The 25,800-nt window shown below is 37.7% G+C and overlaps 1 protein-coding gene across 1 annotated transcript in view; it reads right to left on the minus strand.

Moving 5' to 3' along the window:
* LOC126369290 (uncharacterized) overlaps window positions 1–25,800 on the minus strand; it is a 138,450-nt gene that overhangs the window by 37,177 nt on the left and 75,473 nt on the right. The window lies entirely within an intron of this gene.

Consider the following 25,800-nt stretch of genomic DNA (forward strand, 5'->3'; position numbering starts at 1 on the left):
TACAGGGCCTATGTTATAGTTCCTATACCCATTGTACGGTCACCTTTTTTTTTTTTTAAACAAACCTCACATTAACCTTTTTTGACAAATTAAACCGTCAGTCTTATTAAATGTCACTTATGATAGTGCGACAGGGTTCTCAAGTGGGTACATGATATTTCTCATGACTGTACTACATGGAATGCAATAAATAATTGGGAAATGAATGAGATCGACGGCTTTTTTCTTAATTTCCACTACGCCTCAATAAGTATTTACATGCTCGTTTCGGCCACTTAGGCCAAATTGTTGCTTATGCAAAGAAATAATAAGTATAGAACTCTGACTGTCCGCCCCGCATTATTTCGTATCGATTAAGTCCTCGATATAATTCGCGCCACGCGGTTGTCATGTATATTCATGTTGCGTCTTATTTTAATCTTCAATACTCATAAGGCGCTAAGGAGTAGGAAGGAAAGCGCGGACTGTGTCTTTCTCACAATTAGGCGGTACGGTAAAAAAGAGATTTTTTATGGATTATCCGGGTGTATTTATGTGACTGACTGTACAAATTCTCAGTAAGTACCAAAGTTCTCAAGAAACCAGCACTATCGCTATTTGTCACTTAGAAACTTCCATCCGCCACCCCATTTAAAACTAGAAACAGAATAACTCAAACAGTACCAACTTATAACTCATGTAATGTGTTGTAATAATTTCAGGCGATGCTGTCATGGCGTGGCGTCACGACATTGGCTAAGTTGCTGGTGTCACGACACCGCTGGAATGGCGGGAAGAAATATTTCTATAAGCCTTAAATTATTTATTTATTTATCTAAGACACACCATCGGTATACAGAATGTTTTTGACATCGTACCAAATACCGAGGGGGATGATTCAGACCATGATTCTGAGTTAATATCAAGTGGAATTTTCAGTCGCAAAATTCATGATTTTTTTTTAGTTTTTTAAATTATTTTCATTTCTATACTTTTGCGATGCAAAATTCCACTCGATATTAACTCAAAGTAATCAGCTGAATCATCCCTCTCAGTATTCGTTACGATGTCACTTACACCCCATACAAGTACATACAGGTAGCCATACAAGTAGGTATGGGTGTTAGTGACACCGTAACGAAAACTGAGCGGGATGGTTCAGACCATGATTCTGAGTTGATATCAAGAGGAATTTCCTGGCGGAAAATTATTTTTAAATTATTTTCTATTTCATAATTTTGCGACGGAAAATTCCTCTTGATATCATCTCAGAATCATGGTCTGAACCAACCCGCTCAGTATTCGTTACGGTGTCACTAACACTCTGTATATAATAAAAAAATACATACAAATAAAATGCAACGGACAATGACCGTATGTTATACCGTTACAATCGTGTATTATTTCGTGGTTCGTGCTCTTTAAACTTTGAAGCTTTGAGCATTTATAGTAAAGTAAATGACATTAGTCAACGGATGCTTACTACCTATTTATTTTGGTCAACGTATAGAATGGCAACTCTCGGCCCCCCACCAGCATCCAAGTGTGAGATCATCCCTGGTGTCAGGGTTACTATTGAGTCACCAAGCCCCTGACATGGCTCATGTAACGATTACTTACATCAGTAAGTAGTAACTTGGGCTTAAACTGCACTCAACATCTTACTTTCGGACAATCAGGTGATCAGCCTGTAATGTCCTAACCAAACTAGGGAGTACAAAGTGATTTTTGTGATATGTCCCCACCGGGAATCGAACCCGGGACCACCGGATCGTGAGTCGTGAGGTTGATATTTAATGAACAATCGAGATACGGCGGTGTTGCAGGCGTCAATTGGCGAAGGTAACTGCTTGCCATCGTGCGATGCATGTGGTCGTTTTCCCCTTATTTTACAAAAAGATGAGGGAAATAAAATATGCAGTGAGCTCCGGCACAGTTTATTGATTTTTTTAAATCTCACATACCGTATAAGTAGTGATGGGCAGGGAAAGAAAAAATTGGGTGGGAAAGAAAAAATATCGGGAAAATATGGGAAAATAAAATAAACACCCGAAAAATTCCCGAATCATGGGAAAATATTTTTTATTTAATTATTTTTAATCTTATTATTATTTGTATGTCGTTTCCATGTCTCGGGTCGGGTCTGTCATGAAGGACTTTTGGAAGGCGTGCGTGGGGCCGAAGCCAACACGTAGAGGCCCCTTAAGACAATTTACTCTAAATGTGTTGTGACACCAACCGGCGATTATCCCTGTATGCACTATGGGAGTGCACCCAAAGACAATCCCTGGTTCGTATAGGACTATTGTAGATTATGGGAACAAAAGGAACTGGGCTGTTGGGTTGGGGATTAGTGAACCTATATACTGGGGCTATGGGGGACTATGGCGCCTGCTCGACCAATGTTAATAACAGAGATACATTGGGCAGGCGGTGACTCGTCACTCACTGGTTGGGCCACCTATCTAGCCGACGCGACTGGACGGCAAGGCAGCAACATGGTTGTGAGCATCTCAGGGTGTCAAGAGGTGTACACCGCTTTCTGCGAGGCGGTTTACCCGCCTTACCAACTCGCGACTTATGCATCTTTCACTTCCACCCTGCGAGCGTATAGCTCTAACGCCCCACTCTGGCTGGCCAATGAAGTCAAGCCAGAGGTGAGAGTCCTGCGGCCCCCGCTAAGGTCCACTCCGGCCAGCCAGTACTGTCACCATCTTTGTTGCTCTTCTTTGGACTCTATCTAGTAGTGCAATGTCTTTCCGATAGTAAAGTCTCCATATTTGAAACCCATGTTCTAACAGCGGTTTGACGTAAGTAAGTTTTGTAAAGCCTAAGAAACAATTCCGTATCTATATGATAAAAAGCTTTTCTAATTATGTATAAGAGGGAGTTATCCTTCTTAATGATTCCAATAATGTGTTCGTCCCACTTTAGATTATGTGTTATCGTTATGCCAAGGTCCTTTTGTTTTTTAACACACTCGAGAGGTTTTGAGTCAATGGTGTAACTCAACGTGGGGTGGTTACTGCCAACATGCAACACAGTGCATTTGTCTACGTTTAATGTGATTAGCCAATCTCGGGTCCAAGCAATTACTCTATCAAGATCATCTTGGATTATATTATGGCTAATAAGTGGATTCCCTGTTATTTTCGTGTCATGTGCAAAGAGTGATATATCAGACATTATACCATGTTTAAGATCTGTAAGGTAGATACTGAATAAAATAGGTCCTAACACCGATCCCTGCGGCACACCGCTGAGGACTTTTCTGGGAACAGAGTATGATTCTCCGATGCGCACAGAGAATGTGCGATTTGACAGGAAGTCTTCAATCCACTTCACGACATTGCCTCTGATTCCAAAGGGCTCTAATTTAGCAATCAATGGTGTGACAGGAACTCGATCAAAAGCTTTTTCATAGTTCAAGTAAATAATATCTATAGGTATTCGTGCCTCCCAATTTCTTGCACAAAACCATGTTGCTCCTCGATGATGACATTCTCTCGTGCCAAAAGCATCCTATATATCCTATAATATGTAGATATCTTTGCATGGAATTATTAAAATCGAACATTCCATTCAAAATATATTACAAAGGAGATCATCGGCTTTCCATACTTTGGCCGGCCCAAATTTGAAAGTGCCGGTCAGAGAAAAAAATGTGTCAAACCTTTCGAGTAGATTGTTTTGAACATTTTTTACTATGATACCAGACGTGTATGACCATTAGTTTGGCTTTAATTGTATTTTAAAAATCTTCTATGACCAATATTTGGACTTTCAGTTTTGGTTAATATGTTAAAATGCCGGCCATCGAAAAAAATACGTCGAATCTGTCTAATAGTTGCTTTTCAATATTTTTTAATAACACCAAACATCTATGACCATTATTTTGACTTTTATTGGAATTTACGTTTTAGTTTAAATATGAAAAATGCCGACCAGCAAAAATATCATGTTGAGAGTATCGAGTAGATGTCTGTTAACATTTTTTTCTATAGCGCCAAACTTGTATGACCTTTTTTTAGATTTGCCGCAGATGGCATTAACTACTTGGCCGGACAAAAACTTGTATGACCATTAGTTTGGCTTTTAGTGTATTTTAAAAATCTTGATTTCTTATTTATTTTGTATGAAAATAAAGTGCTTTGGGTAAAAAATGCGGTACGGCGGATTACAAAGGACCTTTAGAACATTTAATAATCTGGCGCAAAACATTTTTGACCGTTTTCTTGACTTTTTATTCGTCTCTCTTTCCGTTTTGGTTCAAATGGGAAAATGTCAGCCAGCGAAACAAAATAAGTCAAATCTTTTGGTAAACGACTTGAACGACGTATTTTTACTATACTACCAAATGTCGACTTTGGCTTTTATTGGACTTTTAAAAAAAAACTTTTTTTATACATTTTAACAATGACAACAAGCAGATCTTTCCCAATGACTAGTTATTAGTCAGATAAATACTTTGTGTTTTTGTTTTGTGTGTTGTTAGGTGAACTTCTATATTAATACTATCTGATTTGAGATATGACGTTGGCTATAGTTTTTGCATTCGACTCAACGTTACAGCCTAAGTTTAGGTTGAATTATGGTATTGATTCACCTTGACTGTAAATGGTTACCATCCTCCAAAGATAAGCTTGCCATCTAGTGACGAAACTCGTATATTGGCATGACGTCTGTAGTATCTGTTAGGGAAAACAGGAGTCGGGTAGTTGTACTTTGCAAGTATGCCTATCACAATGTCCTGGTGCTACTCGGCCGATAACATAGTAGGTACCTCTATCACCCCACTGTTTATTCCTTGTATACACTTTTCTTTAAAAAAAGTAGTTTCTTAAGCGTGTATCACCATCAGGTAAGGTAGTGGTCAAACGCAAACCTATTTTTCAAAAGACGACCACCATATTACGCCTTTAGCAAGATAGTTCCATTATCCGTAGATAAAACTTTTTTTTGACTTTTGGAAAAGCGAATTAAGTTCAAAATATTGGTCATAGTCGTTTAATGCCATAGTAATAAACATTCTGACGATCCTTTAAATAACGCGCCTGTTATATTTTATTTTTATACAAAATGAATCAAAAATCAAGTTTTTTTTAAATCCAACAAAAGCCAAACTAATTAATGGTCATACACATTTTTGTCATAGTGAATAAATAATGTTTACAGGTATCTTCTCGATAGCTTTGACATGTGTTTTTTGCTGACCGGCACTTTTCACACAGAAACTATAACGTAAAGTCCAACAAAAGTCAAAATAATGGTCATAGACGTTTGGTGCCCTAATAATAAATGGTCAAATGGATAAGTTCTAACGGGATATACAAATATTGTTTCATGGCCGGCATTTCACATTTTCACCAAAAATGTATGAAAATTCAGTTTTTTTAATTCGAATAAAACCGAAAATATTGACCCTACAGCTTTGGTGCCATAGTAATAAATGCTCAGACGGATAAGTTCTAAGGATATATACCATTATTGTTACTTGGCCCGCACTTTACATTTTCACCAAAAATGTATGAAAAATACAGTTTTTTAAAATCGAATAAAACCGAAGACATTGACCCTACAGCTTTGGTGCCATAGTAATAAATGCTCATATGGATAAGATCTAACGGAATATAGCAAAATTATTTTTTGGCCGGCACTTTGACTTCTAGGCCGAAATCCGATGATCTCCTTTAAGTTTTTTAAGAGTTCATACGACACTACGACAGAAGATAAATTGGGCATAAGTAGGCATACCTTATATTTAAATGGTCTTTGTTGGAAATCCTTACTTTTAATACAAATATATGCGATAAAAAATATTTTCCCTTGAAATGGGAATTTTTCGGGTTTTTTCCTTCAGAATTGGGAAAATTCCCAAAACGCGGGAATTTTCCGGGTAAGAACCCAACACTACGTATAAGCTTTACGCCATTCCGGGAAAAAGTAACGACCATTATAGAATACTGTCGTAGAGCTGTGGTTGCCTTGTTGGTAGAACGCTTGCCTCTGACTTTGAGGTAGCTGGTTTGAATCCAGAAACAGGTACATAAAAATAGTTAGGCACAGGTATATAATAATATCAAACTAAAACTGGTACTCGTAATTCGAAAATCGAATTCCTGCAGCTGTTCAATACAACGTGCTACCTGTCCTTACGGATTCTTGAACTACCAACAGTTATCTCCGTGTAACACAATAATTCCTTTCTGGATTCGACAAAGACTTGCTAAAGGTAATCACAGTTTACAGCTTTGGATACATGTTCGGTTTGAACAGATAGCAATATTGCTTTTTTAGATGAATTGCTTCGTAGGGCCATTTTAACCCCCCTGCCCACTTTGATCGCGATAGGTGTTTTGCACGATTCGAATACGAAATTCGAAAAGACAGATCATAAGACATCACAATGTCGCGCACTACAAATCATAAGTCTCGTTATAAGAGCATTCTACTATCGAGTTAGCTGTGTATAACGTATGGCATTGCCCCGGGGACACAACTTGTGCCCACAATCCCTGGGCCCAAACTACTCGACGCCGGGCAAAAAACGGGAGAGTTTTTGTTGGTATTTTGTGCCCGAGACAGAGAGTTGTCAAAGGTTGACAACGACTGGTATTATAATTAATCTTCTTCTATTGTGTGGGTTGTGAGGTGGATAACCAACCCCATCAACCCTGGTGTCAGGGTTATTACTAAACCGCCAAAGGCCCCTGACGTGGCTCATGTAACGACTACATACTTACATCAGTAAGTAGTAACCGGGACCAACGGCTTAACGTGCCTTCCGAAGCACGGATCATCTTTTGGACAATCAGGTGATCAGCCTGTAATGTCCTAACCAAACTAGGGATCACAAAGTGATTATTGTGATATGTCCCCGCAGGGATGCCAACCCGCGGTCTGCGGATCGTGAGTCCAACGCTCAACCACTGGACCACGAAGGCCGTTAAGGATAAATTAATAATTCTTAGGTGCAAGTCCAGGGTTTGAACCAAGCGTTGGGTTCACGACCCGGAGGTGCTATAAATTCTCAATTCTCAATTATTTATTGCATTCCATGTAGTACAATGGGGTGTCACATAGGCATAGGAACTATAACATGGACCCTGTAGTGCACAGCAACGTTGAAGGGAAGAGAGGAAGTGTGTACTAAAATTAAAACTTATCATTTAAAAAGTCGTCTACAGTATAATAACTCTAAAACAAGTGACTGATGACTGATCTCTCCGACCGATTTCGGCCACGGCGATCACTTCGACTCCTAGTAGGCACGACGCTGATGCGCCCGAAGATAGCCTATCTTTACAGTGAACTCACTGTGCGCGGACAGTGAAGGCACGTGAGCACACCGTTTTGGTAATTATAATTAAAAGCGGCAGGGGGACGGGCCTTCAACTCATCACGTTTAGCGTCGAAGTCTGCCGTGCGCTGTTGCTCGAACTCGTGTACTCGCCTCATCACCAGCCTGCGCCATTCTGGGCGCTGTGCTGCCAAACCCTCCCATTGAGAAGGCTCAATGTTGCATCTTTTCATAACACGAAAACGAAAGGAGTAGTTGTAGATCGTTCCCGATCGTGTGTCGCAATGAGTATCAACACAGGGTCCAACTGGTGCGCAATATGTTGCACTGTACGTATCGCACTATGCGCACACACACTGTCGCCTCACTTTTTTGTACACGAATGAAGAGCGACTTTTAATGAACCGCTTCTGCGACGGTTTTTGTCTCGTGAAAAATGAGAAGTTTCGTTCGTTTAATGTTTTCGTAATATGCATAGTTGCACGGAATTTCATTTACCTCTTACGATCCTGACCCACCACTTTCGTTTCTTCTACGTTTCGTTTGAACCACATACGTGCATGTCCCATATGTGGGGCAATTTTATTCTTGCAATAGTGTTTATAATACATAAATTCCAATGTATGTATCGAAAAATAACATTTTACTTGAGAGGTTGATATCTAATTTTATGTTACACAGTGAGGTGTTAACCTGGCCTTTTTGAAAGACATCCATATTACGAATAGAATTCATGCGAACACAATTCAAGCGAGTACAATTCAAGCGAACACAATTCAAGCGAGCACAATTCAGAGCATCAATACATCGTACAGGAACGTGTTGTTTTATTTTCTCAAACGAGCGAGTACTTGGCGAAACGGTCGAATACATCCAACCCGAGGCCAGCGAAATAAGTTTACTTAAAAGCCACAAGAAACAGGGGACATTTACTTGGAGCATCTACTGACATTGTAGCCAAACTTTACCCATACAAGGACCTTATTTTTATACGAGAAACTCGGCTCCCAAGGCGCCAATAAAACTATAAGGAAACCGCAACTACCATGGTATATTTCTTCGCTTCGTAGATGCAGTGCTTAGGGGAGCGAGCGGTATTAGAAAATAGATACAGATGCGATAGTTGAAAGGAAGTAGGTAGAAAGTTATAACAATTTCCAATACATGTGTATGGGTATGGTTTAATGGACCACCCGATTACTCTAGCCATAGAGGCGGCCAACCAGCTCGCGACACCAAAAACGAATTGGTTCGGGGCGGACAGTTACCGTTCTATCTAATCTAGCTTACAAGATCCCACTGCTGGGCAAAGGCCTCCCCTTCCTCCTTCCATTTTTTGAGGTCCTGTGCGTACTCCGGCCAGTCCCTCCGGCAAGCGTCCAAGTCGTCACGCCATCTCTTTCGAGGTCTACCACGACGCCTGTACCCGTCATGAGGCACCCAATGCATAATGATCCGTGCCCGCTGCTCAGGGTGCATGCGACAAGCATATCCGGCCCAATCTCATTTGAGTCTGGTGGCTTTTCGTCCCACATCAGCGATTCCCGTTACCGTTTGTATTGGAGACTAGAGCCCTATCACTTAAAAGGGTTATCTAATCTGGTGTTGAAATAAAATGATCAGCGGACTGTAAAAACTGGTAATGATTGGTTCTAAGAGAATAATAGAAAAAAGGCGTTGTCAGCTGTTCCGCCGAGATCGTTGCAGTGTCATCGTAGCGGCGCGCAAACCTGTTACTGTAACCTTGTAAAGGCGCGCAGGCGCGTTGCGCTTCTAATGCCGATCGTAAGTCCTTTTAAATGTCACAACCACCGTTCTATACGTATTAATATTTATTCTATGCTCGTACTCTTTTCCTCTTAGTCTTCGCCGCAAGTTATAACCGAAATAAAAATATCTCCCAGTTCCGAACTTTCGTTTGTGGAAACGAGAAACTTATATCAAGCAACATTTATAGTTTTTACTTAGTTCTCCTTAGCTATGTACATTTATTTTCACCTCTGGGCTGCTAAAGTTTTCAGTCTCCAAACAAAAGGCGGATTTAGGTAGAAAACGTGACTTTTTTAGCTGTTTAAGCGAGATATTTTTTTGCGCATCTATGCATTTTTTGTTCTTTGCCTGCAGATAGCACGTCGGTAGTTTACACAAAATGTGTAGCTATTAGAAGTAACAGCCCGTAGTTTCAGTATTGGCAAATACTTTCTTTAGAAAATAAAATGTATTCAATTGTGCTTGCTATAGAGGGTGAATCCTGATAGCCCTGTTCTTAGAACGTGTGAATATCACGGGTTTGAATCCCGGCTCGGGCTGTAAACCGTCGAATATGATTTTGTGACTTTGAATTCATGTTGGGATGATAAATAATTGATATCACGTGGCAATTGAGCCGCCGCCACACTCAATACACGGGACTTAAACGTGGCTGGCGAGGAATCGGTATACGGCTTTGAGGGATGATTCAGACCATGATTCTGAGTTGATATCAAGTGGAATTTCCTGTCGGAAAATTCACGAAAATTTTAGTATTTTTTTTTTTATTATTTTCAGTCCCATACTTTTGCAACGGAAAATTCCACTTGATGTCAATTCAGAATCATAGTCTGAATCATCCCTCAAAGTTTTCGTTAAGATGTCACTAACACTCTGTGTATTAATATAAAGACCGCCTACCTCTTACATAATACAGGTGTGATAATATGTTATGTTGCTATTGAGAGACTTTAAAACGTATTCTTGTTTCATACTTTTCCCGTAGTCAGGTTTTAAATTTTAAACTTAAATTTTTATTTAGTATAGTCGTCGGCGTGCCTCTACTGAGCAAAGATCTGTTTCCTTTCATTCCCCTGTTCTTAGTATAATACACGATGTTCACAAAAAACTGAGTTAATGTCACCTTTCATACCTTCAACCTATCTCCACTTAAAAAATCTAGTCAATTCGTCGCTCCGTTTTGCCGTGAAAGACGGCCAAAGAAACAGTCGCATACATTCCCATTTATAATATTAGTATAGATAAGATACGATGTGATTGGACAAGTTTATGGATGTAGAAAGAATGAAAACAAAGTTGTAATTCTCAAGACGTTCAGTGATATGAGTCGTTGTGCTGATTTGCTAGCAACCATTTAGTGGTGATATCTCGTACAGTCATGAGCAATATCATGTACCCACTTTAGAACCCTGTCGCACTATCATATTTGACATTTAATGAGACTTACAGTTTAATTGGTAAAAAAAGTTAATGTGACATGGTTTCAGAGTGTATACATATACTCGTGACCGTACGTAGTGTAGTAATGACTTACCTATACAGGGTGTTACGGACATCATAACAAATTTTGGCTCATGAAACTGAGTTAATATCAAAAAAGATGAAATTAATTTCCTTAATCAAGAATTTTGAATTTTTGCCTTCGATTTTGGTTGCATACAAGACCACTAACCCGGCCCCAGGGGAGACAGAGTCACCTTCTCTGCCCTGCACTGGGGCAATTCCTGTTCCGCGCGTCCTTGCCGCGAGGGTGGGAGCCTCTTACTTCAGTAGGCCGGAGTGAGATGGTGGCTGAGTTCGGATAGGGACCCAGACCTACGTGGTATAACATAGAACCCCTGCCCAGCGATACGGGTAAAGAGCTCAACGGTTGCAGAGGCGGAGATGGGAGCCATCGGTACGGCAATGCAGGACGGAAGGGGCGTGTCACAGGTACACTGTAACCTGGAACCTGACAGAGGGCAGCAGTAACTGTCAGTACTATTCATAGGCGGAGGACAGGAGTCCTAATACGGCCTTGAAATAGACTACTCTGGGGTCATCCCACTCGCGTCAGACAGAGTACTGCGGGGCGGATGGCAAGAGGGAAACCACTGTCCTATTTTTCCCTAAACTAAAAATGGAGAATGCTACACCGAAAAGAGCGTGGCTCTTAATTGATGATGAGAATTTGCTAATAAAATTGTCCCCGTAATGTCTTCAGACCCACATATTCCTACGCTAAGAACCATTCAATGAAATCTACAGTTGAATAAGACATTTTATCAATGAATTCTAGAAATCTTATGAATACCAACCAGCGAGTAAATAGTGATTCAAAAGATATTTTATGAAAAGATAAAATTACGTTCAACATTTATTTAATCTGTTCAGTCTGAATTGAGTCAGTTTTCAGTCCGTAAAAGTTATACTTAAGGAGGTTAAAAAGGTCACATTAAAGCAATTCATCTAAAAACGCAATATTGATATTTGACATTATGTTGTCGCACTTAACTTTATTTGCTTTTTAGATAAATTGTTTCAATGTGGCCTTTTTAAACAACCATATACTTGGAAATATTTAAGATTTACATAGTTTACGTGGGTAATTCCCGAAATATATAACGATGTATATTATTTTAAGAGCTCTTTATTTTTTTTATTTGGCCCAAGAAGTGAATCTAATAGGTATATAACTCAGCAGGCAACTGCACGCGCGTGGATTGTCAAAGATTAGTTATGAAATTCTGATTACTAAATAAAGACAGATCTAAAGGTGACAAAAACATTTTCTTTTCTTCTGTTAAATTTATTTATGAATTTTAATTAAGAAAAGTGTAATAATAAGTGCGACATTCGGTCACGTTTTTTTATGAGACGTCTCAGGTTCGTTTTTCATAAAAATTTCGTGTTTTGACGTCGAGCCCGAATCTCCAGAACGTGAATCCAACGCTCTAACCACTAGACCATGAAGGCTGTTGAATGTGTGTGTTGCTGGCGGGACTTCTGCAATATGGTATTTATTCTCTGTGAGTTAGGCCTTTCCGCTTCCGCATCTGCTTACACAATTATACAAATTAGTTGGTTCAAATGGAAATTGATTGCTCAGCGGTGAAGGAAAACATCTTGAGGGTACCCATATACCCGAGAAGTACGTTTCAGAGGTATGTGACCTAATCTGTATTGGGCTGGTTTTCCCTTCGCGGGTTGGAAGGTCAGACCGGCGCTTCTGTAAAAAACCGGACCTGTCAAATCTTCAGGTTAGGTAAGCAGAACCTGTTAAAATGGGATAACACTAGGGAGATGATGAATAGGTGCAAATTGACACTAATCGCAGACAACCCTAAAATATATAAATGCTCACTTATAGACCAACAAGTACGTACATAAATATAAATTCAAGCCTGGTTTAACAATTACTTGGCGCTGAGACTGATTGCTTAATGTGCTCTCCGGAGCACAGAGTTGACTGGTTCGCGACTGGACAAATTGGATTCCGCTGGGGACCGCTTAATTTGGCTGTGGGTTAAGTTAGGGCAGAGTAGATTTTTCTTAGAGCAAAACAGGGGAAGTTTTAACATCATCAACCTTGTTCACAGAGTCTGCTTACCTAACGTGAAGATTTGACAGGTCCGGTTTTATACAGAAGCGACCTGTCTGACCATCCAATCCGCGAAGGGAAAACGAGCCCAATACAGGTTAGGCCACATAGGTACCTCCGAAAATGTATTTCTCGGGAATGTGGGTTTCCTCACGAGCATCATCAACCTTGGTGTTAGGGTTATTATTGGCATATTACCCTGACATGACTCACGTAACAACTACATACTTACTTGAGTAAATAGTAGCCGGAACCAAGGGAGGATGGATGTATGTTTGCTGCTCTTTCACGCAAAAAGCGCTGAACATACTTTGATAAAAAATTATTGAGAGTTTCATAAAAATGTTTTCCTTCACGTCTGAACGTGTAAGACAATTTATGATTCATACATGATTTTGAAAACAAATTCGAATATCATTGGTTTAGGTCTGTGGATCGAACCTGCGACCTTGCAGTGATAGTCAAGCGTTCTTACAAGTGGGCTACCAGGGCTCAGAAGCAAATTAACGATAGTAAGATATGAAAAAAAAATTTTTTATTAAAGTTAAATAAATTTATTAAAGTTTTTATTATTGTATGTCTTCATCTAGTCGTAGCGATCTTGAGCGATTGTTTCAATCATATAAGGGGGGTTATACTATGGCTCATCTGATAACTTGCCCCGCGAGAGGGGCTGATGAGTGCCACCGAGGATGCTGTTCGAGTGGCGGAATACTGGGCTGAAGAAATCTAATGCCATCGATACGACAAGAAGAAGAAGGGGGGTTTACCATTAAAATACCATTGTATTTAAGTTTATAAATTATGTAATACAAACTGGATTTAAAAAAAGAAAGGAAAACATGAAACAATAGGACTAGGGCCCTGTGCTGGGAGGTTTTCTGGCCACGTCTTTCCCTCAGCGTTACAGATTCCGATGTGGTAGTAGTTTTACAGCTAGTTACATAATATATTATGTAATTTTATTTTTTGACGTTCAAAAAGCGCGAACTTTGTAAGCTAATTTTGAAAAATAAATATTTATGAATTTTGAATTTATTTTAGAAATGTCAAATTCAATTACGTCATTGATTTTGTACAAACTTTTTAAATATCCGAAAACTGATCGATCATAAAAACGGCTGAAACAAATGGCTGTCGATGCATCATGTTGCCAGGAGCGGCCATCCATCAAGCGAATGGCGTCAGGTTGTAATATGTACGACCAAATAAGTGTCGTGTTTGCTACATTTTTAAAATACCCTGTGGTGTTGGTGAGTAACGAAAAAATCTCAGAACGTCTACTTAATTGTACTAATATTTCATCATATTCGCAGATTTTTACACGCCTATTTTCCATTGGGGTCTTCTTCTATCATGTGGGTTGTGAGGTTGATTACCAACCCATCCACCCTGGTATCAGGGTTACTATCGAGCCGCCAAAGGCCGCTGACATGGCTCATGTAACGACTACTTACTTACATCAGTAAGTAGAAACCGGGACCGACCGGTGCCTTCCGAAGCACGGATCATCTTACTTTCGGATAATCAGGTGATCAGCCTGTAATGTCCTAACCAAACTAGGGATCACAAAATATTTTGTTATGTCCCTACCGGGAATCGGTAAGTCACATCATCATCTCCCTAGCATCCCGTTTTTCACAGGGTCCGCTTACCTAACCTGAACATTTGACAGGTCCGGTTTTTTTACAGAAGCGATTGCCTGTCTGTCCTTCCAACCCGCGGCGGGAAAACCATCCCAATACAGGTTGAGTCTTATTCCAGACTTTCAGACAGAGAGCATTTCTCGGGAATGTGGGTTTCCTCACGATGTTTTCCTTCACCGCTGAGCACGTGATAATCATTACAATACGAGTAGGCAAGTCACGTCAAAAACAGAATGTCTAACTCTACAATTCTTTAACTTGACCCGTACAAGTACCTGGTTCGTATTTATATAATTGCGAGGCGCCTGTGAATATAAAGACACGGCGCGCGGACTGTGGCTACAGAATCTAATGAGATCCACTGAGACTGAGGTGCACTGGTTTTATACATACAGACACGCAAACATAGTACATAGGTACAGCCATGAGCAATATTATGTACCCACTTTAGGACTCTGTCGCACTTACATATTTGACATTTAGTGAGATAGTTCAATTTGTCAAAAAAGTTAATGTGACATGGTACCAAAATGTATACATATTAATGCTCGTGACCGTACTAGTACACGACCCAATTTACGTCTACATTCACGGTACACGGCTCCATACGGTACCTACGATACGATTCGATGACATAATCAAAGAAAACACAGCACACACAGTGACTGTGACATTGTATACAGGATGTTAGTGACATCGTAACGAATACTGAGGAGGATGATTCCGCTCATGATTCTAAGTTAATATCAAGTGCATTTTCCGTCATGTCATGTACTATTAAACAGAACGACCAGTTCAGTACAATAAGTGACTATATTACATTTTACAATAGTCTCAATGCGTGATAAAAATTGGACCAGTCAAAGCACATAAGCTAGTGTTGTAACGTTCATTAGCATAGCCAGTCGATATTAGGTCGATCGATTCTTTTCTACATAACCTACTTTCATAATATACGGTACTCACAATCGTTAATGTCAGCGCGGTACGAAACGAGCTTTCATGTGCGATCGTCAACGATCGTGACTGTCAAAGTAATTGTCAAAATGTCAATGTAAACAAACATCTCTGCAGTCCCGGCACACTATGAAGCGCGACGCGAGATAACATAAGGTCCTTGGTACACGCGACTACAGGAATATCTGCGATTTTTTCACGATGTCGCACTCGAAAAGCTTGTATTAATACAAAGTTAACTCTGAAATTTCACTTAGTGGCAAAATCTAAACGGTTAGAAATGTAATTCGGGCGCAATCAAAAGTAATTTAATCAGAAGGAATGAAACGTGGCCTACATTGTGAAATCATTTTTAAAAAGAAAAAATCAAATATTTTTTCTTTTCGCATGACAATTCGAAATTAACTTTGAAGCACAACGGCCAGTTCTTTATAAAATGTCTATTCACTTTAATTAATAACTGTCGGATTCAACAATGAATAGGCTTTTTGTTTCTTTTTACAAATAAATATTATTTAATTGGAATTCTGAAATCTGAATACGTAATGTATTGTTAATTACGCTTTCTACCGAGTAACATATTGGCATAATGGCAGGCATATAACACGTTCGGGTAATATTTATCTTTGTTTTTGTACCCATTACTTGGGGCTTACAAATCGACTGAAATTAAGCAAATTACCAGGTTTATTGCTTTGGGCTGGTACTAGTTTTCGTAATAGTTTTCTTTTTGTACGTGTGCAAGAAAACAATCGTTTTGCGTTAAAAATAATACGGAAAACTGTTGTTGTTGTTAGCACCCATAGGATAGCACGTTAACGGTTAAGTTCCTTTTTCAATATTCACATCACTAATTTAAGAACCACGCTTTTGTCGGTGTAGCATTCTCCATGCTACTTAAATATTAAAAAGTGTTATTTTTAATTTATTTACTAAATAAATTTTGAGAAACCAAAAGACTTTTTTTTCTGGGTTTTGCTTTCTAATTTATTTTATTTTTACTGGGTATTTTAGTAAGTCTTTTTCAAATTTACTTTAAAAAGTAATGTGTTAAATAAATCTTTGAAAGCGCGCCAATGGCCCTACCTATGTTCGGGTTGTCCATTCGCGCCACCCGTCCATAATATAAAAGATTTAGTTCGCATAATATTCATACTGGGCCGGTCCATTAACCCCGCTTTTGCTTAGCTAGGGTTGGTATCAATTACCAAGGTACTAGTAAAGTTAGGTATTTATTATTATTTAATTCATAAGGGACCAACAAGCAGCATGAATATTATGCGAACTAAATCTTTTTATTAAGTATCTACTTAAATAAAAACAATTGCAGATTTTCAATTTTCATCCACATGTTTTGTGTCATAAGAACGTAAAATAAAATGTAGGCACGTTAAGTTTTTTTTATTATTATTATAAACAATTGCAAAGTACATTATCATGTTTAGTACAGTACATAACAAACTTAAAAAGTTAGGTAGGAGGGTATTTCAAGTATTTTTAGTAAAATATATAGTTGGAATTATTTGATAGATCTACTATTTTGGTTTAAAGTGTTTGTATTTCAATAGAATTCGTACCTACATAAGGTAAATGAGACCACCTCTTATTATTATTCGTGACCTATTCATCTCTCTAACGTTATCCCGTTTTCACAGGGTCCGCTTAATTAACCTGAAGATTTAACAGGATGCGTTTCTTACAGAAGCGACTTGATATTTTCAAAAGTAACTATTTATTATTAAACTTGCATTATAAATAAAAGAAAAGATTAAATATAAATTTTATACATCATCTTTATAAAAAACAAAAATCTTGTAAGTACTTACTAAAAAATCGCGAAGCATTCCCTTGCCACCCCTATCGATGTCTCCCAAAATTGCTTTAATAAAACACGAAAATAAATTTCCTTTTTCGTTCCACGCTGAGAGTCTGCGGGCGATATTAATGTTAGATACTCCGTCCGCAGATAGTTCCTATTTTATAAATGGACGCACTCGTTAGGACTTTGAATAAAACTGTAGATTTATTGCATTTTTTCTCACTGGCAAAGAAATTTACTGACATCGCGCGCGGTCGGCCATGTTTTGGCGGGAAAGCGCGAGAACACCTATTATTTTTCCTTGTTTCAAACAGGAAATCATTTTTTAATTTCGAATAACGGTTTATGTTGTACGCTGTATTTACACACCACCAATTATTTTGCTATATTTAACGAAGTATAGACATTCAATGCCGAGTGCGGTTGCCAGTCTTTTAATTACTTCTAGCGCTATCCACCTGAGAAGGAAGCGTGAAATAAAAAAAACTAGTAATTCAATAGAAAAAAGAAGCAAGCAAATGATGTTCCGCACAATGATCGAGTACAAAAGTTTCAATTCAGCAGCGGTCTCCAATTAACAACCACTAGACGTTTCTTCCGTCGCCAAAGCTTTGTGTCGAGCAACGTCCTTCCTTTTGTAAGCACTTAGGGCTTCGCACAAATCTTGCTTTGTCGGAAAAACGCAATTCATCATTTTTTATTCGGCCACATTTTTCCGTATTTTTATAAAACGTGAAATTATTCATAAAAAAATATATATAGCTGTAAATTGCTGGCCACTGCTTACAAGGCCGTCAGAAAAAGAAACGTTTTTCTTTTAAATTATTTAAAATTTTGTTTCGTCTCTTATTTTATAATGGCCAGTATTTTGTAAAACTATTATTATACACTCTCAGTATTTTTAAGATATTAGATTAGGTATATATTTAAAAAAGTTTATAGAAATATTTTTGTCATTATTTGACATTGCAAACAAAGCCAGTGTGAATCAAGCCAGAACCGTTTTTCATTTGGGCATTCTTTTTCGTCTCTCGACTTATTAAGTCCGGTGCGGTTCCGTTATTGTTTCGCTCCTTATTCAATCTTGGGTCGGAGCCATTACATGATTTAGATTGAGAACGGAATGAAGAGATTTCTTGTCTTCCCTCCTTTCAACGAGGGTTATTGTTCGCCGCCATATAAAAGATAGTAATAATGGGGAAGCAACAGAAAAATAAATGGTATTTTTTCTGCTATTAATCTTTCTAAGGGGTGGTTTAATAAAGTTCGCAGAGTAGTTTGTGTTTATTGATTGGAACTTTGCAGGTAGGTGACGAAAATTGAGATTCATAAATTAGGTCGTTAACAACATTGCCTTAGAAATAATAATATTAAAATAGGTATTAAAAAGTATTTTAGTTTTTCATACAAAATGAAACGTTTTGTCATCATAGGTGCCTTGGTATAACCATGGTATTTAAAACCAGGTATGCTCAATCATATGAAAAGCCGCAATTGCTAGCCGTTTGATGACGTAAAATTGAATTGGTATCTAAGGAAAATGAACTACTACTGACTAATGACCTGACCTGACTTTTACTGACTAATGTATTTAATTATAAAAAATCATTAAAACTGTAAGTAAGTAAAACTTTTACTAAAAGTTATAACTTGCGTTGCAACGAAAATTAAAATCATTGGTCGAGGGCAATTTATTTTTTGCAAATGTCAGCGGAGCTAACCTTGAAATGTTAGCTGTCAGTTTTGAGCATACCTGGTTTTGTTATACCGTGCCTATTACCGAAAATGACAAGAAAAGAAAGAAATAAATTTTTTCTATTGGTAATTCGATTGTTTATGGTTAGTACTTTTACAGATTTTAGGTAAAATCTGGTGATTTAGATTTACCTACGGGCAAGTACCTTATATCGATTAAAGTTTCCATTTTTGGAGTAATCAAAATTAGATCCTTACAGTGTAAAATATTAATGGTTGTTCCTAACCTAACATTGAAGGAAAGTTAGCTTTTAATATTAATATAAAATACTGCGTAAAATAGAAATACCTATTCAGTATAATCTGTTATCCCAAGCGAAACAGAAAGCTCTCAATAAAGTAATCAATCGTACTCGCAGTTTTATAAAAAGCTTTTAACTTTTAATGTTTTGGGAAAAGAAATAATAATAAAATGACAAATAATTTTCAGATATAAAACTGAGCCTATTCCTATAAAGTTTTCCGTGATTATTTTAACTTTTTTTTATTTGAAATGAAATGAAATTTATTGTCATAAAATGTGGTAAGTATATCGATGGAAGTAAAGCTTATAGCGCTCAGCACATTTAGTCATGTTGTGACAGACAATAATAACTACTAAAAATATTACAAAAACACTTATCTATATAAAAAAAAGAAAGAAAAAAAAACCTATTTATACACTGAAAAACTCACTTATGCTATAAAACTGCTTCCCCTTTAACCACTTTTTGAGTTGGGATCTAAACTTTAGATGGGGTAGCTCTTTAATATAGGACGGAATGGCGTTATATTATGTTCTCACACACATAGAATGTTTATAATAAACTGTAGTTCTAGGAGTAAACTCCTGTCTTAGTTTATTTGGATTTCTAAGATTTAGCCCATGGATCTCCCCTGATGTCTTCAATATAATTTCGTTTCAAAAAGTGAACACTTTTCATAAAACAAAATACTGGCCAGTTTAAAAAAACTATTAAAATAATCTGAACATATTAAAAGAAAATAGCAGTTTTATATTGCGAAGGACAATAAGTAGTGGTCAGTATATTGTAAATCAGCAGCATTAATAAAAATATACATGTTTTTTTAATCTTTATTATTTTTATATTTAAATATATTTGAATTCCTGCAAGTTAATTAATGGAATATTTAAAAAAGCTGAGGTAACATTGTTTGTTGGTCGGGGGCACTCGGGGGAGTGCCCTTAATGCTCGCCAATTGTTCGAAATATTGTACTGACGTTTAGAAACGTTAACCGAAGTGTTGCTAAACGTCAGTGAGTGAGTGAGTGAGTGAGTGAGTGAGTGAGTAAGTGATGCAATCCTTTAGAAAATTACACATTACATGATTCATCATCATCAGTCCATTAACGTCCCCACTGCTGGGGCACGGGCCTTCCCTATGGATGGATAGGGAGATCGGGCCTTAAACCATCACGCGGGCCCAGTGCGGATTGATGGTTATTAACGACTGCTAATTCAGCCGGGACCAACGGCTTAACGTGCCTTCTGAAGCTTAAAAATTATATGATTATGGTGGTTATAATATAATATTGAAAGTATGCAACGCAATGTAACCCATTTTTACACCTAGAAACTTTAATTTTCTTACTGGTGTTCGCATAAAACGTGTTTCGTTTAACAGTTTACTGTCGTTTAGGCCCCCGGCTGTAAAATGGAAACGACGTCGTAACGACGTCCATAGAATTGTATAAATAACGATTCGAACACACCGGCTGTAGATATAACTTCATAGATTAACGATAACGACGACAACTGCTCCGGTTTTAACGATTTGTGTTTTTAAAGTTAATTGTTTTAAAGCGGAGTCGTAGCATAGCACCGGCGTAGCGCGTGAGTAGTTAATCGCGCGATACGAAAGCGGCATACTACGGCTACATTTGTGTTTATTTACATACACATACATACATAAACTCACGCCCGTAATCCCAAATGGGGTGGGCAGAGCCACAAGTAATCAAAGACAACTTGCAGCCACTGTTGATACGAAGTCCTAAGATGGATATGATGAACCATATGGTGATAAGGGATCAGCCTATCGCCCATAACATTTGTGTTTGTGTATTTTGTGTTTATTTTCTATTCGAAAATGTATTTCTATTTTAAATCGTAAATAAAAACGTACTTGTAAATATGTAAACATAACATCAAGCCTGTATCCCCAAAGGGGTAGGCAAAGGTGTATATTATATACAGCTACTCCTCGCCAGCTATGTTTAAGTCCAATGGGACTTAGTGAAGGCGTGATAAACCACGTGATATCAATTATCTATTGTTAGATAGAAAAGAATCGATCGACCTAATATCGACTGATACATCACTATGCTAAATTTAATGAACGTCAGAACACTAGCTTACGTACTTTGACAGATCTAATTCTTACCGAGCATAGAAACTATTGTGAAATGTTACCTATCAATATTAACATGTCTTCATGATTGATACGGCTGGACTACGAGGGTACCGAAGCCATGTTTGAAATACCTCATTGAATTACAAATGGCATACAATTAACAATAATTTAGCGCTTTATAATAAACGTTTCTTTCTTTCTTTCTTTCTAATTTCGTAAATGATTATGTAAGTCATTCGTACGAGTATGACCCTGCCCATTGACACATACTCATCACATACTCACACTTAGACACACACACACACACACGCACGCACACACACACACACACACACACACACACACACACACACACACACACACACACACACACACACACACACACACACACACACACACACACACACACACACACACACACGCACACTCACACACTGACACACACACACCCACCTTTCTTTATAACTAGGTATTTACTTTTTATCCTACTCTACTTTTGTTAACTGGAGTACTAAATATAGTGACAGAACACTATTAATTGTTGGCTACAGTATTTTTTAATCTGTTGGGAATAGGCGCTGCATGCTGAGATACAGGTTTTACCTAGTTCGGCTGCAGAGGCTTATGAAATTTACTTATAAATGTATTTTTAGCCTAAGATTTTTTTGTAATGCACTGTACCAAGTGTTTTTTATGGAAGTAAACGTTATTATTACTATTATTATACATATTAACATGTAATCATTACTTATATACCACTGAACTAGATGTTTTGTTTATTAGCATTTACCAAATTATATATTTTATTATTAAGTTTGAGAAACCGAGATGCAGTTCTCAACGGCAAGTGACAAACCAATAAAACAAATGGAGAACTTTGCACTTGGAAAGTGCAACAGAGGTGGAAACATACGGCGAGATATCAGTAGCGTGACCGCTTACACTTAGACATATAGACATTTCACATACATACATACATACATACATAAACTCACGCCTATTTCCCACCGGGGTAAGCAGAGACTATAGAATTCCATTTGCTTCGATTCTGACACACTTCTCTTGCTTCCTCCACATTCATCAATCGCTTCATACACGCACGCCGGTTCAGAGTAGATCGTATTGAACCTAACATTAGTATAGACATTTCAATCTTTTAAAAATGTTTTTTATGGCTACCCGGTATGAGCCTTTATATGTGGCCGCAATCTAAACCGATGAAGTTAGTTTGCGGCCAAGGTGGACATGTTTTTAACAAATTCATTGCCAGTGTTGTGACAGAGAGAGTCTCAAGGTCTTTGTGTTGGAGGAGGATGGAAAAATAAGTTGAACAGAAATGGTTACTAATGAGGAAATGCTACTAAGAGTACTTAAGGGAAAAGAGGAAAATATTGAGGACAGAAGAGGCAAGGTGATTGGACACTTAATAAGACACGAAGAATTTATTAATGTTATTACATTATTACATTATTATAGAAAACGTTCAGCTGCTTGTCTTCCCGGGCATGTCGTAAAAACCGACAGAGGGATTGTGTCCTCTAACATGATGGACTAATGTTGGGCGATTGGCTGATCCCTTATCACCATAAGGTTCATCATATCCAGCTTACGACATCGTATCAACAGTGGCTGCAAGTTGTCTTTGATTACTTGTGGCTCTGCCCACCCCATTAGGGATTACGGGCGTGAGTTTATGTATGTATGTATGTACATTATTAATATTTCTACATTAAAAATATTGTACACCTGAATAGATTAACTATAGAGGACGAGGTATACTATTAGCATAACACCTGATTTTGTTAACGTATACTTATACAATAAATGCCTTACATTTGATTTGATTTAAAACTGTGGCGGACCCAACTAGTTGGCCAGCTAGTTCCGCCCATATCCAACAGATGGCGCCACATTCAATAAGGCAGTCTTCAAGCAGTGGTGAAACGCGATATCGAAGTTTACACAGCAAGACGCATATATGCAATTTCTAACATAACACCGTTGGATACTATGCTCAGTCCGGTACCCCGAAAACATCCTTTCGCGGCAGCACATCCTGGCCGCCAAAAAACAATTACAGCGGAGTCGCACTATATATTTTCCCGAATGTTTTCGAAGTCAACAAGAGGAAGGTGTGAAGTGACACCAAGTTGGGAAGTTTCCCGCGTCTGACCCGAGTTACTGTCAGAACCACTTCGCCTATACTTAATGTCATTCCACCAGTTCAAAGTTATTAGGTTCGTTTGTATTTTAGTCCAGTCGCACGGTTAGATACAACGTACTCTAAGAATATTCTAGACTGCTTGTCACCTTATAATGAAAACCCTTTAAGCGTCTTTTAGAAAAATCACATTTGGAACTGATATTCTTTAGTAAAACCTTAATTCCGGGAAGAAATTCAAACCACAATTTTTACCCGGATTGAAACGTGTTTGTTGCCGTGAACGTCAGGACCGCCTATGTAGTAAATACATAATTATCTAATGAAATATATGCAGAAAATTGTACGAATTTTGGTACTGAAATATGTGCTAAGACCAAGAATATAGTACTAAAAGCTTTGACTTTGAGCGCTAAATGTTATGTCTCAAAACCGGCCATCCTGACATCATAACCGCCAGTGTATTTCTATATCTAGTGTATAGTATAATAGGCTAGTTTCCAACTAGTCAAATCAGTTACTTTTTACTAAATGTCAAAGCACGTAATTACTATGGAATTTGTATGAAAAAGCAACCTGTGATGACGTCATAAAAACGTGACAATATGTCGCACTTATTACTACACTTTCCTTTATTAAAATTCATAAATAAGTTAAATAGAACAGAGAAAACGTTTTTTATCACCTTTAAATCTGTCTTTATTTAGTGATCAGAATATCATCATTTAAGTATATTTACCCTAGGAAACTACCCAATTCTGAAACCTATGCACATACGGGTATTTTGCTAATCTACGCGGCCAAAAGTAGAATTTACAAACTGTAGATAATGTTGAATAGGACGACTACTTGAGCTAGGGCACAGTCCCGGGAACAATAACCCGTCCTTACCGGTCCGCTACCCGCACCAGTCGCGTCATACATTTAGTCGGAATTCGATTGTTCAACTTGTTGTTTGTGTCTGTTCTCGGCGCTCGTGCAAAAACATTAACTTTGAAGTTAAATATTAAATATATTGCGTAAACTTAAGAAGTGTTTGTGATGGATCCTGATGTAGCAGGTAATTATGCTGTATTTTAATAAGTTTTTTGTTATTTTCAACATTACAAAGCTATGATATAACAATTTGACAGTATCCACTTATTTGGGCGATTTTTCATTGTAAATATTTTATTTCGTCGTCTATTTGTTATACTATCAAGTTAGATCCTGCCATAATTCCTTATAAAAATGAAAGTTTGAAGATATGAGTAGTAAAAAATAAAAAATACTGCCGCGGATAAGCGCGGATACGTTTTGTTTTGATAATTTGAACTTATTTTGAGTAACGTACAAAAAAGTACTGTAATTCTTATAATTCTAAAAAAAAATGTCTCTTTGTTTTAGGTTCACGAGGTACCTCTGGAGTAAGAGTAAATACATATTTGATCGTGTGCAGAGCTATGATTTGCCTAATTTGGAAGAAAAACTCGATTCCCTCAGAAGCCATCTGTGTAGTGAAGATTACACAGAAGAACAAATTAAGACCCTGAAACGTAACTTTTTACACTTCAAATCACAAATTAAGCAAAGATGGCTAAAAGCACATAAGAAGGAGGACGTATTTCTCAAAATTAACCACTCGTGGCTTGAAGGAACGTTTGAGATACCCGCCATTTCACAAAATCGACCAGGACGGCCATCTAAGTTATTTAACGAATCGAGTGAAAGGACCAAGAGGAGGAAAACTGAAGAGATTCGGTCTGTTGTAGCACAAGATATTATCATTCATGCAGCTCAGGTTGAATTGAGGAAATCCGGAAAAAGAGATGCTTCCGTAATACTTAACGTTACATTGTCGACGTTTGTCGAAGCCGATCTAACTCGTCGACAATACGAAATAGTAAGACATACTAACAAGAAGTTCTTTCCTTGTTATACTCTGTTACAGAAAGCAAAACAAGAATGTTATCCGCCACCAGAATCATGCAGAGTAACGAGTACCTATGCTGAAACCGATTTACAACCTTTGGTTGACCATAGAGTTAGGCGTTTATCTATTTTCCTAGAAGATTCTAACAACATTAAAAGAACAAGAACGAGAGAGCTTAAAATTAATTTCAAAATGGGGATGTGACGGTTCACAGCAATCACAGTTCAAACAAAAGTTTGCAAATGATGTAGACTCTGATGCCAACATATATTTTATTGTATGAGAAGCTTTAAAAGAAGAAAAATGCAGTGTTTTTTGCAAGAAACTATCACGCTTCTCATGCCTGGGTCAATGTCGATTCTTCAGAGAGCGAGGAAGAAAACTAGTAATAAACTCAACAGATAAATCTTTTTTTACATAAAATTTACTTCTGTAAAATGTTATATAGTGAATATTTTATAATAAAACCTCCTTATAAATCACAAAAAATATTTTTTCTACTAAGTTATATCCTTTAGAAAAAAATAAGAACATAAAATAATTTTGGCCGCGTAGATTGTCAAAAT

The sequence above is a fragment of the Pectinophora gossypiella genome, chromosome 8, assembly GCF_024362695.1.
Source record: "Pectinophora gossypiella chromosome 8, ilPecGoss1.1, whole genome shotgun sequence".
Taxonomy (NCBI): Eukaryota; Metazoa; Arthropoda; class Insecta; order Lepidoptera; family Gelechiidae; genus Pectinophora; species Pectinophora gossypiella.